The 13,130-nt window shown below is 39.6% G+C and overlaps 1 long non-coding RNA gene across 2 annotated transcripts; it reads left to right on the top strand.

Annotated features, from left to right (window-relative positions):
- Positions 1 to 4,984: 4,984 nt before the first annotated feature.
- LOC131239397 (uncharacterized) lies at positions 4,985 to 13,047 on the top strand. 2 transcript variants are annotated; one of them, XR_009168194.1, is made up of 4 exons: positions 4,985 to 5,224; positions 5,436 to 5,519; positions 5,665 to 6,051; positions 11,292 to 13,047. It is a non-coding gene; the product is annotated as an uncharacterized LOC131239397 (long non-coding RNA). The 2 variants fall into 2 exon arrangements; XR_009168193.1 differs by having other exon boundaries at positions 5,436 to 6,051.
- The last annotated feature ends 83 nt before the right edge of the window (positions 13,048 to 13,130 follow it).

The raw sequence follows: 13,130 nt of genomic DNA, 5'->3' as shown, positions 1-13,130 counted from the left end.
GTGACTTGACCCGCCCATGAGAGGAGGCATTCAAACTGTGTCTGGTACTCTTTGACACTCCCAAACTGCTTCAATTTAATCAAGTCAGCAAAGAAATTTTAAAATTTTGTAGGACCATACCTTGCATGTACTCTTTGTTTGAATTCCTCCTAATTCATGACCCCATGAGTTTGCTATTGGTCTTCCTGTGAATTTGTCGTGATTGTAATCGCAAAATGGATGGACGGTGTGGATTTCTAACAAACTTTGATGCGTGAATATCATGGCAGACCCCTTACTTTCTAGTTGCATGAAACTATTGGCAGGCAATCCATGTGGTGTAAGATTCTGTTCAACTTTGATGTGTAAGTTAAAAGGTACTCTTTTTCTCTCTTTTTTTCTCTCTTTTATTTATTTATTTTTATTTATTTATTTTTTTATTTTTTACATTCGATGACGTTTCTATCACTTGCTATTGATTGAAGGGATAAGGTGAAAAATGTTTCTTGGAATCTTAACCATCAGGAGCTTTTAACCGTTTCACTTTTTGTTAGAGAGATGGAACTGTACCATAAGCCATTTTAGCCTGGTTAGGACCAGACGATGGCTTGGGCCAGGGCTTACAGGATCAAGGCTGGGAAGTTGAACATTGCCATTCCTAGACCCAAACAGTGTAGCTTGTAGGCTGTAGCTTACGCGAAGGAAATATCAGACCTTACACAGGAGTCCCACTGTCACACAGGAGCCACGTGGAACCAGCAAACATCCTTTTGATTTACTCGTTTTTGGATAGTGACCACGACACCAACCAGCTAGCTAGTGTCAAAGCTCTGTGGACCCACCATGATTTACGTGTTTTATCCAAGCCGTCTATCCAATTTTCTAGCTCATTTTATTGGATGCGTCTAAAAGTGAGGTACATCGAAATATCAGGTAGACCACACCGCAGAAAACAGTGGATTGAACACATACCGTTGAAAACTTTTTGGGGCATTAGAAGCTTTGGATGAAGCTGATATTTGTGTTTTCCCTTCGTCCAGGTCTGTGTGACCTGATCAACAGTTTGGATGGAAATTAAACATTACAGTGGGCCCGAGGAAGTTTTTAAGGTTGGATGTTGAATCAACACTGTTTTCTTGTGGTGTGGTACACCTGAGATTTATATGTGCCTCATTTTTTTTAATCAATCCCTGAAATGATCCGTATAAATTTACGTGAATTTGTCGTGATTGTAATCTCCGAATGGATGGACGGTGTGGATTTCTAACAAACATCATGTCAACCCCACTTAGAATCTCAGCGCCGATTGTCCCCCGACAGTGCTTTTTACGGCACGCATGTTGTCGTATCTGGTTTTTGTTTTTTAAAAGAACATTCTTTTCTTATATAGTTTTTGGTTTTTTTTGTTTGTTTTTTTTTTAAAAAAATTTATAACATCTTTTCGAAGCTTCGGAAAGAGGGGAGAGAGAGAAACAAGAAAACACAAAAATGAAAAAAAAAAAAGTGCAACGATTTCTAAGGATTTTTGAGGGAGCACCAGAGCTCGAATGCAGCGGACTGACATATCAACGAGAAGCAATTTTTTTCTTTCTCCCGCTCGAAATTCGATTGCATATCTCTCCGTACGCTGATTTGACCGTACAAACAAGGGAGTAGGTGGGATCTGCATAACCGAGATCAGAATATGATTTGGGGGCGAAAAGTCGAAAATGCCCTTAACCATAAAACTCTGCCGTGGGGTACGTCCGTCTCTCTTTCAATGCACTCTTATGTGGCCCAACTGCACACGGCATGTAGTGTGGCCCACAAACCATGGATATTTTCTAACTCCTAGCCATGTCTTGTATTTGGAGCGGTTGGTCGTATTCCTGCAGTGGCAGTTTATGAAATTGACTTTGTTGATAAAGAAAGGTTGTTACTACCATGTGCCAAAACGCCCCCCTAACGTATCATGGTGGAGCCCAGAAAGGTTGTTACTACTGCCCTCATGGTGGTAATATTTTCGCTACAATGAGTTTCTGGGGAAGGAAAATGTACAAAATGGGCCATCCATGATGTCTTCCAGAGATCCACACCGTCCATTGAGCAGAGCAAAAAAATCAGGTGGGCCCATCAGTTGAACAGTAGGAAACAATGTAAGATTTTCTAGCAGGTGATTGTTAGTGTTAGGTAGATGGAATGTCGCACAAGCACGTGGAATGATTGGCTACTTGACCAATAAATCAGTGGTCCAACTGGTTGGACATGAGGCATGAACATCTTTGTATATATCCACATATTGCATGGTGGGCCCACCAGTTGAACAGTCTAGATCTCATCACTTGCATGACACGTGCTGATTTCAGATCAAGGACGTTCGTTTTTCACGTGGATGTTTGCTAGGCCTGCATGATGAACTCGCCTATCCACGTGGCAGTCGGAAGGCCACCAGACCACCAACGGCGACATCAGGCGTGTCCCACCGCAGATGATCTAGCCCAATGACACCGACCATTGAAACTTTCTTATGGCCGACCATGATGTTTATTTGCAATTAAACGTTTTCATATGGTTACATGGACGTAAATAAAGGAAAACATAGACAGGAGCTTGATCCAAAACTTCCGTAGCCCTAAATAAGTAGTATACGTTTAATTCCTACTGTTTTATGTGGTGCGGTCCACTTGAGCTTTCGATCTCCTCTATTTTTTTGGGATCATGCCCCAAAATGATGGAAACGAATTGGCTGCTACTCCTGCCACTAGCCTGGTGGTCGGTGCTCTGTGGGCCCACCACGATGTATGTGTTTCAGTATGTAAAATATTAGTAATTAGACATTTATAAAGTGTGTCCCACTTAACGTTTAAAGTTAGGTAAGGATTAGGTACATAATCACAGCAGTTGATCTATCACGAGAACACCTTTTTTTAGAAGTAGGCCCTACAAATTAACTCGGGTCCTTACTCTTGCCCGGGTGGTAGACTGTGAGAGTTTCGACTCCAGGTCAAGGGTTCGAGTACCATAGGTGGTGAAATTCCACCAGCGTGAGTGTGTGGGGGTGTATGTGCGTGTGTAAAAAAATAAAATAAAATAATAATAAAAATAAAAATAAAACTCATAATAATAATAATAATGATTGAAGATGTTATGATATTGGTATTTGATATGGTAAAATTTTGTGGAATAAGTGATCTTAACCATTGGAACAATTTCCAAGACCGTTGAAGCTCATGTCGGAATCAATCCGACCCTTATATCAAGGTGAATCAACAAATAAGACGAGATCACTCAGTGTGGCCCACCTAAGCCTTAAATCCACCTCGTCTATAGTCGAGTGTCCTAATACGACCTATGGAATGTGACGTATGGAGTACATATACCAAGAACATCATTATGGACCCCACACCCTCTGCGTGTATATACAATGAGTGTGCACCTAAAGTGCACCAGACCGTGGAACCAGTCAAACGAAATGGGATTGCGTACCCCACACCCTCTGCGTGTATATACAATGAGTGTGCACCTAAAGTGCACCAGACCGTGGAACCAGTCAAACGAAATGGGATTGCGTACTGAGTTACTCTGGGCCACCGTTTGGCCGTGCGGATTGGAAGGGATTTGGTTGGTATTAGATTGGAAGTTAAATCCCGGACTGGCCAGGCGTGCCAAACAGACTGGGTGATCTGATCCCAGATTCCCAGGATAGAGCAATCCCATGGATCTTAAGACAATCCACTGATAACACCATCATTACTTTAAAATCCATGCCATCCACCCTAATATCATTCAATCCCTTCCAATCCACCCGGCCAAACGGGCCCTCATGCAATGGAGCGATGGATATCCACTCCATCACTCGTGCCAACTCATGTTCGGATATAAGTTAAAAAATGAGGTAAATCCAAAACTCAAGTAGACCGCATCATGGGAAACAGTGAGGATAATGATTTCCACCGTTGAAACCTTTTTATGCTCCAAAGTGATGTTTATTTATCATCCAACTTGTTCATAGGATCATATAGACATGGATGAAGGGAAATCACAAATATAAGCTTGATCCGAAACTCATGTAGCCCCTAAGAAATTTTCAATGGTAGAAGTTCAAGAAAACTGTTTTCCGTGGTGTGGTACATTTAAATATTTTGTATGCTTCATTTTTGGGTTTAGGTCCTAAAATGATCTGAGAAAATGGATGGACGGAACGGATAAAATACATAAATCATGGTGGGCCTCACAGAGTTTACTCAGTACGCTAAGCGTGGTACTCACTACGCAATCCGCTTCCCTGTCAAACTGGGTTTGATCCGTATTCTTCTCAGAGAGGACCTTCCTCTTGTCCCGCCGCTGCGGAAAACGTCCGTTTGTGACATCTGTGGCCCACTACGATCACCCAAATAGAAGATCCAAACCGTCCATCTGGAGCGGCATCAAGCCGTGACCAAAAAACTAGTTGCCTCGCTCGAAGAGGAGTGAACGTGCGGGCACAAATCCAGACGTGCCTGGACTGCATAAAATCATCTTCCCAAAAATGGAAATCCTATTCCTCCCTCCACGCTGGCGATCAGCGTGCACTGGCTTTTGAGCAATTCCAGCCCTCCATCTGGCGAAATCAGAGCCGTTGGATTTTGTCCAAAGCCTAGCCCTAGGCCCATAAATGGGCCGTGCTTGCCTCCGGTTTACCACCGAGATTCCAGGAGAGAGAGATGAAGAAGAGAAGAAGAGAGAGGGAGAGATCAGGTGAAAGAATGTTATAAACGTTGATGGTCAATGTCATGTTGAATGTAATTTGAGAATGTGTTCCCAAACTTAGATTTGATTCATTTCCTTGCATGTGTTTGCATTTCTTGCAGTTTTTGGTACATGGGTCACTTGATTTCACCTGATAGTTATCTCTTCTCCTTTTGTTTGTTAGAGATTTATGTGGTATATATACAGTATATATGCTTAAATGTATTATTGTATTTTCAAATGTGGAATACAGTATGCATACATCATGGCTTATTCAGTCTATTTTTCCATCATGAGGCCCATGATCGAATGATCTAGACTGAAACTTATAGGTCCATTGAAGATGTGGTATGCCCCAAAATTCTCCTAGACTGGGATGTCCTTAAAGTCCTAATGGTTTGATGCACGGCCTACCAAATTGTTAAGAAGAAAATATAGCAACAGCCCAAAGAAAAGGTCAAACTTGGATGTCTAGGATCTGCCAATCTGGGAATTTTCTGTCTATACACCACCAGCAGTGGGACCAATCAGAGCAAAGGTCTGGATCACTGAATCTCAGGCTACTTCTGTGCAGACTAGGGCATCAAGGCAGTATTCATGTCCTATGAATCACAAAATTATAATTCCTTGCCTGTCAAATTCTTTCCGCACGTGTTTTAAAGCTAAAATGGTTTCTTGTAATAATGTAAAAAATTATGATTATAAATTACAGGAGCTGACTCAGTATTTCGAGTCCTTAGTTGCTTTAGGGACAAACTCAGCTAGTGGACCAACAACTTTCAGTCTTTCACCAACTTCCCCGCCTAGATCCTACCACAAAAGCCATTCATAAGGTAATTCCTTTGAACCAGGTCCAAATCAACTGTGTAGACTCGGTTTGGAGTCAACACAGTAACAATTATGATAAGTCATGATTTAAAATAATCTTAGTCATAGGAGTGTAAGGCCTTAATCTGACCCTATAAATTCATGGTTTAGGTTAGGATTCGATCCTAAGAGGCATAGACATCTTCTAACAATGATATTAAGCAAATTAAACCATAAGGTGATGAATCATTCCCCTTGAGTTTTCATCTTTTATGTTTGTTTAAGTAATAGTTCAACTTATATTTCAGTTCATAATTATCTCCAATTCATGATTACTCATGTTAGTTATTGAATCTGATTATCAATGTTATATGCTTAACCTTTAACTCGTATGAACATTTATATGTTGTACTTGTATATGTTTCCATACTTGTAGATTTTCTAAATTGGCTGTTTGTAAATTCTAAAAAGATGCAAATTTTATCATTCTCTTTTTGTGAGAGGTATATATTGGTTTATATGCAGGCATTTCAAAATCAATGTATAAAATTGTAACACGTCGTACTTTCCAGTACTCAGGGGTTACCATGGGAATCTAAACCAGTTTACAAGTGTGTGGAAACACATGTAGTTTCCCTTACACATCAATATCCTGTGATCCCCAGTTCATCAATCTCAATTGTCTGGTGCAACATTTCGTATATTAAGCCGTCCATTCGATTAGTTTGCTATGGATGCATTTATTTGTCATATAAATAACGTATGAAAATGTGTTATAATAGAGCGATATGTATATAACTAACGTATATAGAATATTATGAAAATAATATTATAATGAGTAATAATTTTATAATATATAATGAAATTTTAAATATTAATAAAGTATTAAATATCTTTTATAAATATGAATACAAAACTTTCTCGATGTTTTAATAAAGTTATATATTGTTTAATAACGCGATTTTAAATATGACAATGTACAAATTTCAATTCATATATATGTATAATATGATATTGTAAATCATGAATTATATATTAATAAATATGTGATCAATAACATATATATAATAGTATGTTAATATTGAAAATTATATTTAGATATATGCATGAGATTCTAATTATTTTAATTATAAGTAATATGCAAGGGTAACGAAATCTATATTAAAATTAGTATTGGTTAATAATAAAATTCTGAAAGCCGTACAAATGGACCCTTTAGACTTTTTAACCGTTGACATCCAAATTCGGAATCATCCGACTACTGGATTGACAGGAAACCATCATACGACTACAAATCACGTTGTGGGCCCCATGTAGATATTCCATTGGCATGATCTCTAGTCAAGTCCTGAATGAGGCCTTACAAGATGAATGGACGGTGTGGATTAGTCTCAAACATCACGCTGGAGCCTAAAAACGGTACGAGTGCACCACAACCACCCGTGCACGAAGTGCACGGGATATCCAGCGCTGGTTGGACCGGCGCTGACCCGCCAATTGCTTAAAAGAGAAAGATTTGATTTCTCTCTCTCCCTCTCTCTCTAGTTTTCACAGCAAACGGTCGGACGACCGTTTGGGACCGTCCGTGGCCTCCAAAATCACTCACATGGGGGATCCGATCCGTCCATCAGATTCAGGGAGAGGGTCTGACCATAACCTGACTGCTATAACAAGTTTCCCGACACGTATGAACATACAAATCTCCCTGCAAAATGACCCTACAAACACACTTGTTTCCAAAAATGGAAACTGTTGCCAACGGGGCGATCCGCGTGCTCCCTCCAATTCCCATCCTAGCCGCTCGTCCGAAGAAAATCTCGACCCTTCATGCAGATTCCGGTTTTCATAGAAAACCGGCAACTGAAACAGCTACCGGTTTCATCCTACCGACCTTACTTGATGGCTGTTTCAAGACAGAACAATCTGAGCCACCTATTCTTCATCCAAGGGCTCTAGAATGAGCTAGGGTTTTTTATAAGGAGGAGAGGATTGAGAAAAATCAGACTTCTCATCCGTTCTTGCAGCTGCAACCAAAAACCGGCCGTTTTCCTTCTTAATACGAACCCACCGAGAAAAACTTTGCAAAGCTTCGAAACTCCTCATCTACAAGCCCCACTACACCTCCAGAAATCCTCCCATGCTGTCGGATTACAGGAGGGAGCCTCCATTCGAGATCCGCCATTAATGGCGACATCTTCTTCCTCGCCAGGCTGCACCAGTCGTTGAGCCCAACCCGACCATCAGTTACTCATACAAGGCGTCTATTCCGTAGGTCATTTGATGGTGTCTGATTCCTGTTAATTTCATCAAGATCAGATCAGCGTGTTGGAGGCAATGATTTCATCAAAAACGTATTAAAACTGGTCGGGTGGGTCTGTCTTGGGTCTGACTCGGCTTAAGCTGAGTCGATTTCAAATCCCGGCTTTTCAAAGAGCCCTCGGTAGTAATGGGAAAACTGAGAAAGAAAGAAAGGAAGAACCAGGGAGCAAAGAGAAATAGAAGAAGAAAAGAAAGAGAGAAAGAAGGGACTGTGGGTGTGCACGTTCCAACTCCAGGCCAAACCGAGTCAGGTAAATCTTCTCTCCATCTCCTCTTGAAACTCCAAACTAAGCTAAACAAGGACTTCATCAGGTCTTGTTCAAGCTGAAAGCGGCCCTCAGTTAGGTTGTTATCTGAGCTAAAAAAAACCAGGTCTGATAACACGCTGGAAACCGGCTGGAAACCAGTCTGAGATCACGCCAGATCCAGACCGTTTTGGGCTGACTTTGGCCTCAAAACCGGACAGCAGGCGGGCCTTGTATCAAGCTGAAATTGACCCTTGTATCAAGCTGAAAAACATGCTTTGAGAGGAGCCAAAATCAGGCCTTTCTGGCCTCTGCAACAGACTGAAAATGGCTCTCCAGTTGGGCTATTATGTGGGCTGAAAGCCAGCCCAAAACTGAGCTGAAAGCAGGCCTCAGCTGGGCCATGATACCAGCCTTCAGCTGATGCGTGAGGTGGGCTGAAACCAGCCCACGTTCTGGGCCTAGACTAGCCTCAAAACTGGGCTGAGATTAGACCCAGTTCCAGTCAAAAGGGACTGGGCCGTGGTCAGTAAAGTTCGAGCCGCAATCTAGGCCTGACTTCAGCCTTGCTACATCTCAAGGTGGGCCGCAGCTGACTTCAAATTCCAATGGGCGTCACTGTACAATGCAGTGGGCCGCACCTAAGATCAAAATGCACATGGGCCCCACCATATATACAGTGGGCCGGACTCTGGTCCAGATCTGTGGGCTGAGATCAGCCTTAGTTGGGCTGCAATGTGGGCCATGGGCAGCCCCTATCATGAGCCACATTTTGGGCTGAAAACAGTCCTGGATTTGGGTTGAAATCAGCCCCAGTCCAGGCCTAAAATCAGGCCCAAGATTAAGTCCAGTTCGGGCCTTAGGCAAGGCCAAACTAGAGGCCCAATTTCCCATATTAATGAGCCCTTCAAACCCACACTAGGCCATTTTTTTTTGTATTATTGCCATTATTACTGTTAGGATTGTTAATATTAGTAAAGATTAGCCATTAGTAGATCATTACGCTAAAATGGTTATTATAAACAAATTACAATTACTAAATAGTGGTATCCTGTTTACTATTCTTAAATATTCATTTTGGATGGTCGTTGGTGTTGCCATAATAACTACCTTGCTACATTAACTAATATTAATTGTAACGCTAATGTTAACAATTATTCTCTCATTATTAGATTAACATTGTTACCATTTCCATTATTAATAGGATTGTTAAACATTAGGATGCATGACCATTAGAAAATTATCTATTCTAGTAATAGTTATTATATAAAGGAAATTAAAATGATATCATTATCAAATGCTAATGCATTGTCATATCACAAATAGTATATCATAATATTAATTATCATCATAACGATTATTAACTAGTATTAACTATAATGCTAATGTTAGTAAATATTTTATAACTATTAAATTAGAATTGTAAACTATTACACATCAACTACAATTCAAACTCTAGAGTTAAGGCTACAACTAAGCTCTAAGATAAACCCTAAGCCCTAAAAATAAGTAATCAAAACCCCAGTATATATCGGTCTTGACCGTAGATGCTTGGCAAGACATTGATCTCACGTATAACTTCACAATTCATGATATGATCTGATTCTAACGGTGCACGTGCTTCCTAGCAGCCTTAGTTGGCATTGGCGATTTGACTAGTCAGGTGATGATTCTTTCCCTTGAGCTTTCCATCCTCTCATTAGCTTAAGTTATAGTTTTATTTTAATTTATAAATGATATCTTCATTCTGTAACTACATGTGTTAATTGTTGGAATTAAATTGCTACATGTGTTAATTGAATTGCTTAATGATTATCCTGCATATTTATTCATGCTTGTGGATTATTTGTGGATGGCTTATGGAACTTAAACTGGTACATCGGTGGGAAACCCCCCCTATATATGTACACCTATACTTAGGATGTAACTTGACTAGTTGTGATCGTAATAGACCTTCGACTTGTTTTCTATTGAGTGGTGGTCTAGATGGATCATTGACGTGGGCCTACCATCCAGGGTTGTAGTGCCCAATGATTTTTAAGGATGGTCTTTATCGTATGGTTTTAATATCGGCCTTATGTGGCATATTTTGATACTCGCCCTACATGGTTTTGTTTTGGTATTTGCCCTAAATGGGTTCGATGTTTTATATGGTGTAACCCTGCGATGGTAAGCCCCATATATTGTAATATGATTAGACACTAGTCGATGGGGTACCATTAAACATCCTAAGGTGGTAGTCTCATGAGTCGGGGATGGTGGTGTGGGACCTATGCCCGAGCTGTCGGTCTACGCTAGGCTATACGCTCATCGTAGTGATCTTTGAGCTTATTTAAATTGGCTAGTTGTAAAGTGACTAATAATGACTTGGCTAATCATGCATAAATAACATATTTATGATGACTTGGATCATTATGCCCCGCGATTACGTTGAATGTTGCGCTAATGACTAGTCATTCGATTTATAATAATGACTCGGATCATCATGCCCCGCAATTACGCTGAATGTTCCACTGATGACTAGTCATATGCCCGTCCAGATATTTTACCTAGGACACAAACTGTCTGGATGTTTTACTCGGGTCGATGATTGAATAGGTGACTCGACTGGAGGATGTTTTTCAGGTTCGGTGATTGCATGGGTGACCCGACTGGATGATGTTTTTCAGGTTTGATGATTGCATTCATGCATCCATTCATCTAATAAGACTGCATTTATTCTGTTTTGGTTGTCTGGATGTTTTATACTATTTCTTATCTAATGCGACGGTGTATAATCTTGAGAAAAATTCACACTGAGTTGGCCACTCATCCATCAAATATATAACTGTACAGGTAGCACAGGTGGCCCAGGTGAAATTCATGTTTATATTGACGAGGAGCAAGGTACATTTGACAAGGGTGCATGATTATATTTGCTAAGGGCTGTTACAGGATTTTATAGCTCAAGATTGTTGCAAATTTACTTTGTTTCACATGTAATGTTATTTCATTTTGTATTCGTAAGAATGGAGACATTAGTTTGTATAAATCATTATGGGCACTCTCTTGTATACTCTAAATGTAATTACAATTTTCCTTCATGCTGATTTGTCCATTATACGCTCATCTACTTACTCTGATAAAAGAAAAATATTATATCTGATCATCCTTTAAGGTTAATACTCGGATTTTTGGGACATGGGTCATATACTCGGGTTCTGAAAAGTCAAGGCGTAGTAAAAATGCTTCTAGATTTTGGCCAACAATCTTTAAATGTTCTAAGACAATGTCCTCAACTCGTAATGATTCATGCATTCACATCATGCTCATTTTAAAGGGTTAATAATATCTCTATTTCTTTAATGCAGGACTATTTGGCAACGTAAATATTTGGAATGGGTGGTATAGGAAAAGGTAATTAAATATTTTGTACATATTTTCTAAATATAATTTATGGCTGATTAGTTATTTGATATCATTTGACTATGACTACATATGATGCTTGATATACACACTTAAAAAAATAGGGATTTTTCCATATGTCTCCATAACTTTTTCGCTATGACCAAAAACCTCATGCTTTTCTCAAAACCAGCCCATATTTTAACAGCACAACTATTAACATCGAAGACTTGAGTGAACCACATCGTTGGAAGCAGTAGTGACAATGACGCCCACGCCCACGGTTGAAACCTTCGTATGGTCCACGGTTAGGTTTATTTTCTATCCTCATGAGGTCACACAGACCATATTTTAACAGCACAGCTATTATTATTTTTATTTTTTTCTACTGATGAAGCTTTATGTTGTACTAGCAATGTGAGATTCTCAGACTTCCTATCAGCTGCCAAATATCAATACTAATGCAATACCATTAAAAAAGTATGTTACTGATGTATCAAACCAAACAAGGCAAAAGAGAGTTCTAACATAGGCTACTCTAGTATTAACACTAGAGAAGGAAAATCCTCTACACAGAGCTACTAGACACACTTAATATGCTGAATATAACAACTACAGCTTGAAAGCAAACACTACTCATTATATACTTGCAAAATAGCTAATACTGCTAACTACTACTGGGATTCAAGCAATCCAACCAGTCCCAAAACCCACTTTCGTCTACAAGAGTTGTTCACTCCACGAGCAAGATGACAAACTGAGCCGCATTTCGAATGCAAGTGAAGGAAGAAATTCCTTGAACAAGGAAAGCCGCCTAGTTGACATTGAAGTTACTTAAGATATGTTATTTAATTTCCTATTTTCCTAAGGAATAGGCCTAAATGGCTCATTATGCTTTAACATCGAGGTGTTATCCTAAAATCTATAATTTAATTATTTCAAATTGTTAAAGTTGTATTACTACACGTTCACAAAGCTCTTAATCCTTACTAACTACTTTGTAATTAGTAAGGAAGTTTTGTAAAAATCGTACCTTGGTGGGCTTGCTTATGGGTGTATCCAAGGCGTACATGTGATGAGTTCCTCGTTCTTGTGCTTAAGGTTACGAGGCTTGAGCAGGATTTGAAGAAGCCTGAATCGGTGGCTGAGGTTGTTGTACTGGAGGGAAGATCCTCTCATCTCATTGTTTCTTGAAACATCGGCTTAAGATATGACCCGATTTGCCACAATAGCTGCAAAGCTTATCTTAACTCGAAGAATGAATTGGCTGATATATGAATTTCACCCTCTTCTCAGTCATAGGAGATGCAGACGGCGTCATCTTGGCTTTACTTGCTAAACCTCGAATAAGGGTACGTGCTTTGGTTATATGCGAAGTCCCATAGTGTTGTCCACCTAAGATTTTGATTTACCTCATTTATGGGATATAATATTAAAATGATGTGTAAAAATTGATGGAGGGTGTGGATAGAACACATAGATCATGGTGAGGCCCACAGAGCACCTATCACTAGTCACATGGCTAATGGCAACGTCATTAGCCAAACCGCATCTGTTGTATTCTACTTGATGCTTGGATGTTTTAATATAGATAGTTCGATTTGAATATATATATATATATATAAATTTTTTTATTTATTTCTTTAAATATAATCTTCTTTTTTTTTCTTTTTCTTTTTTTCTATTTCA

Source organism: Magnolia sinica, chromosome 3, assembly GCF_029962835.1.
Source record: "Magnolia sinica isolate HGM2019 chromosome 3, MsV1, whole genome shotgun sequence".
NCBI lineage: Eukaryota > Viridiplantae > Streptophyta > Magnoliopsida > Magnoliales > Magnoliaceae > Magnolia > Magnolia sinica.
The sequence above is the reverse complement of the archived record's forward strand: the minus strand, read 5'-3'. Positions and strand labels throughout refer to the sequence as shown.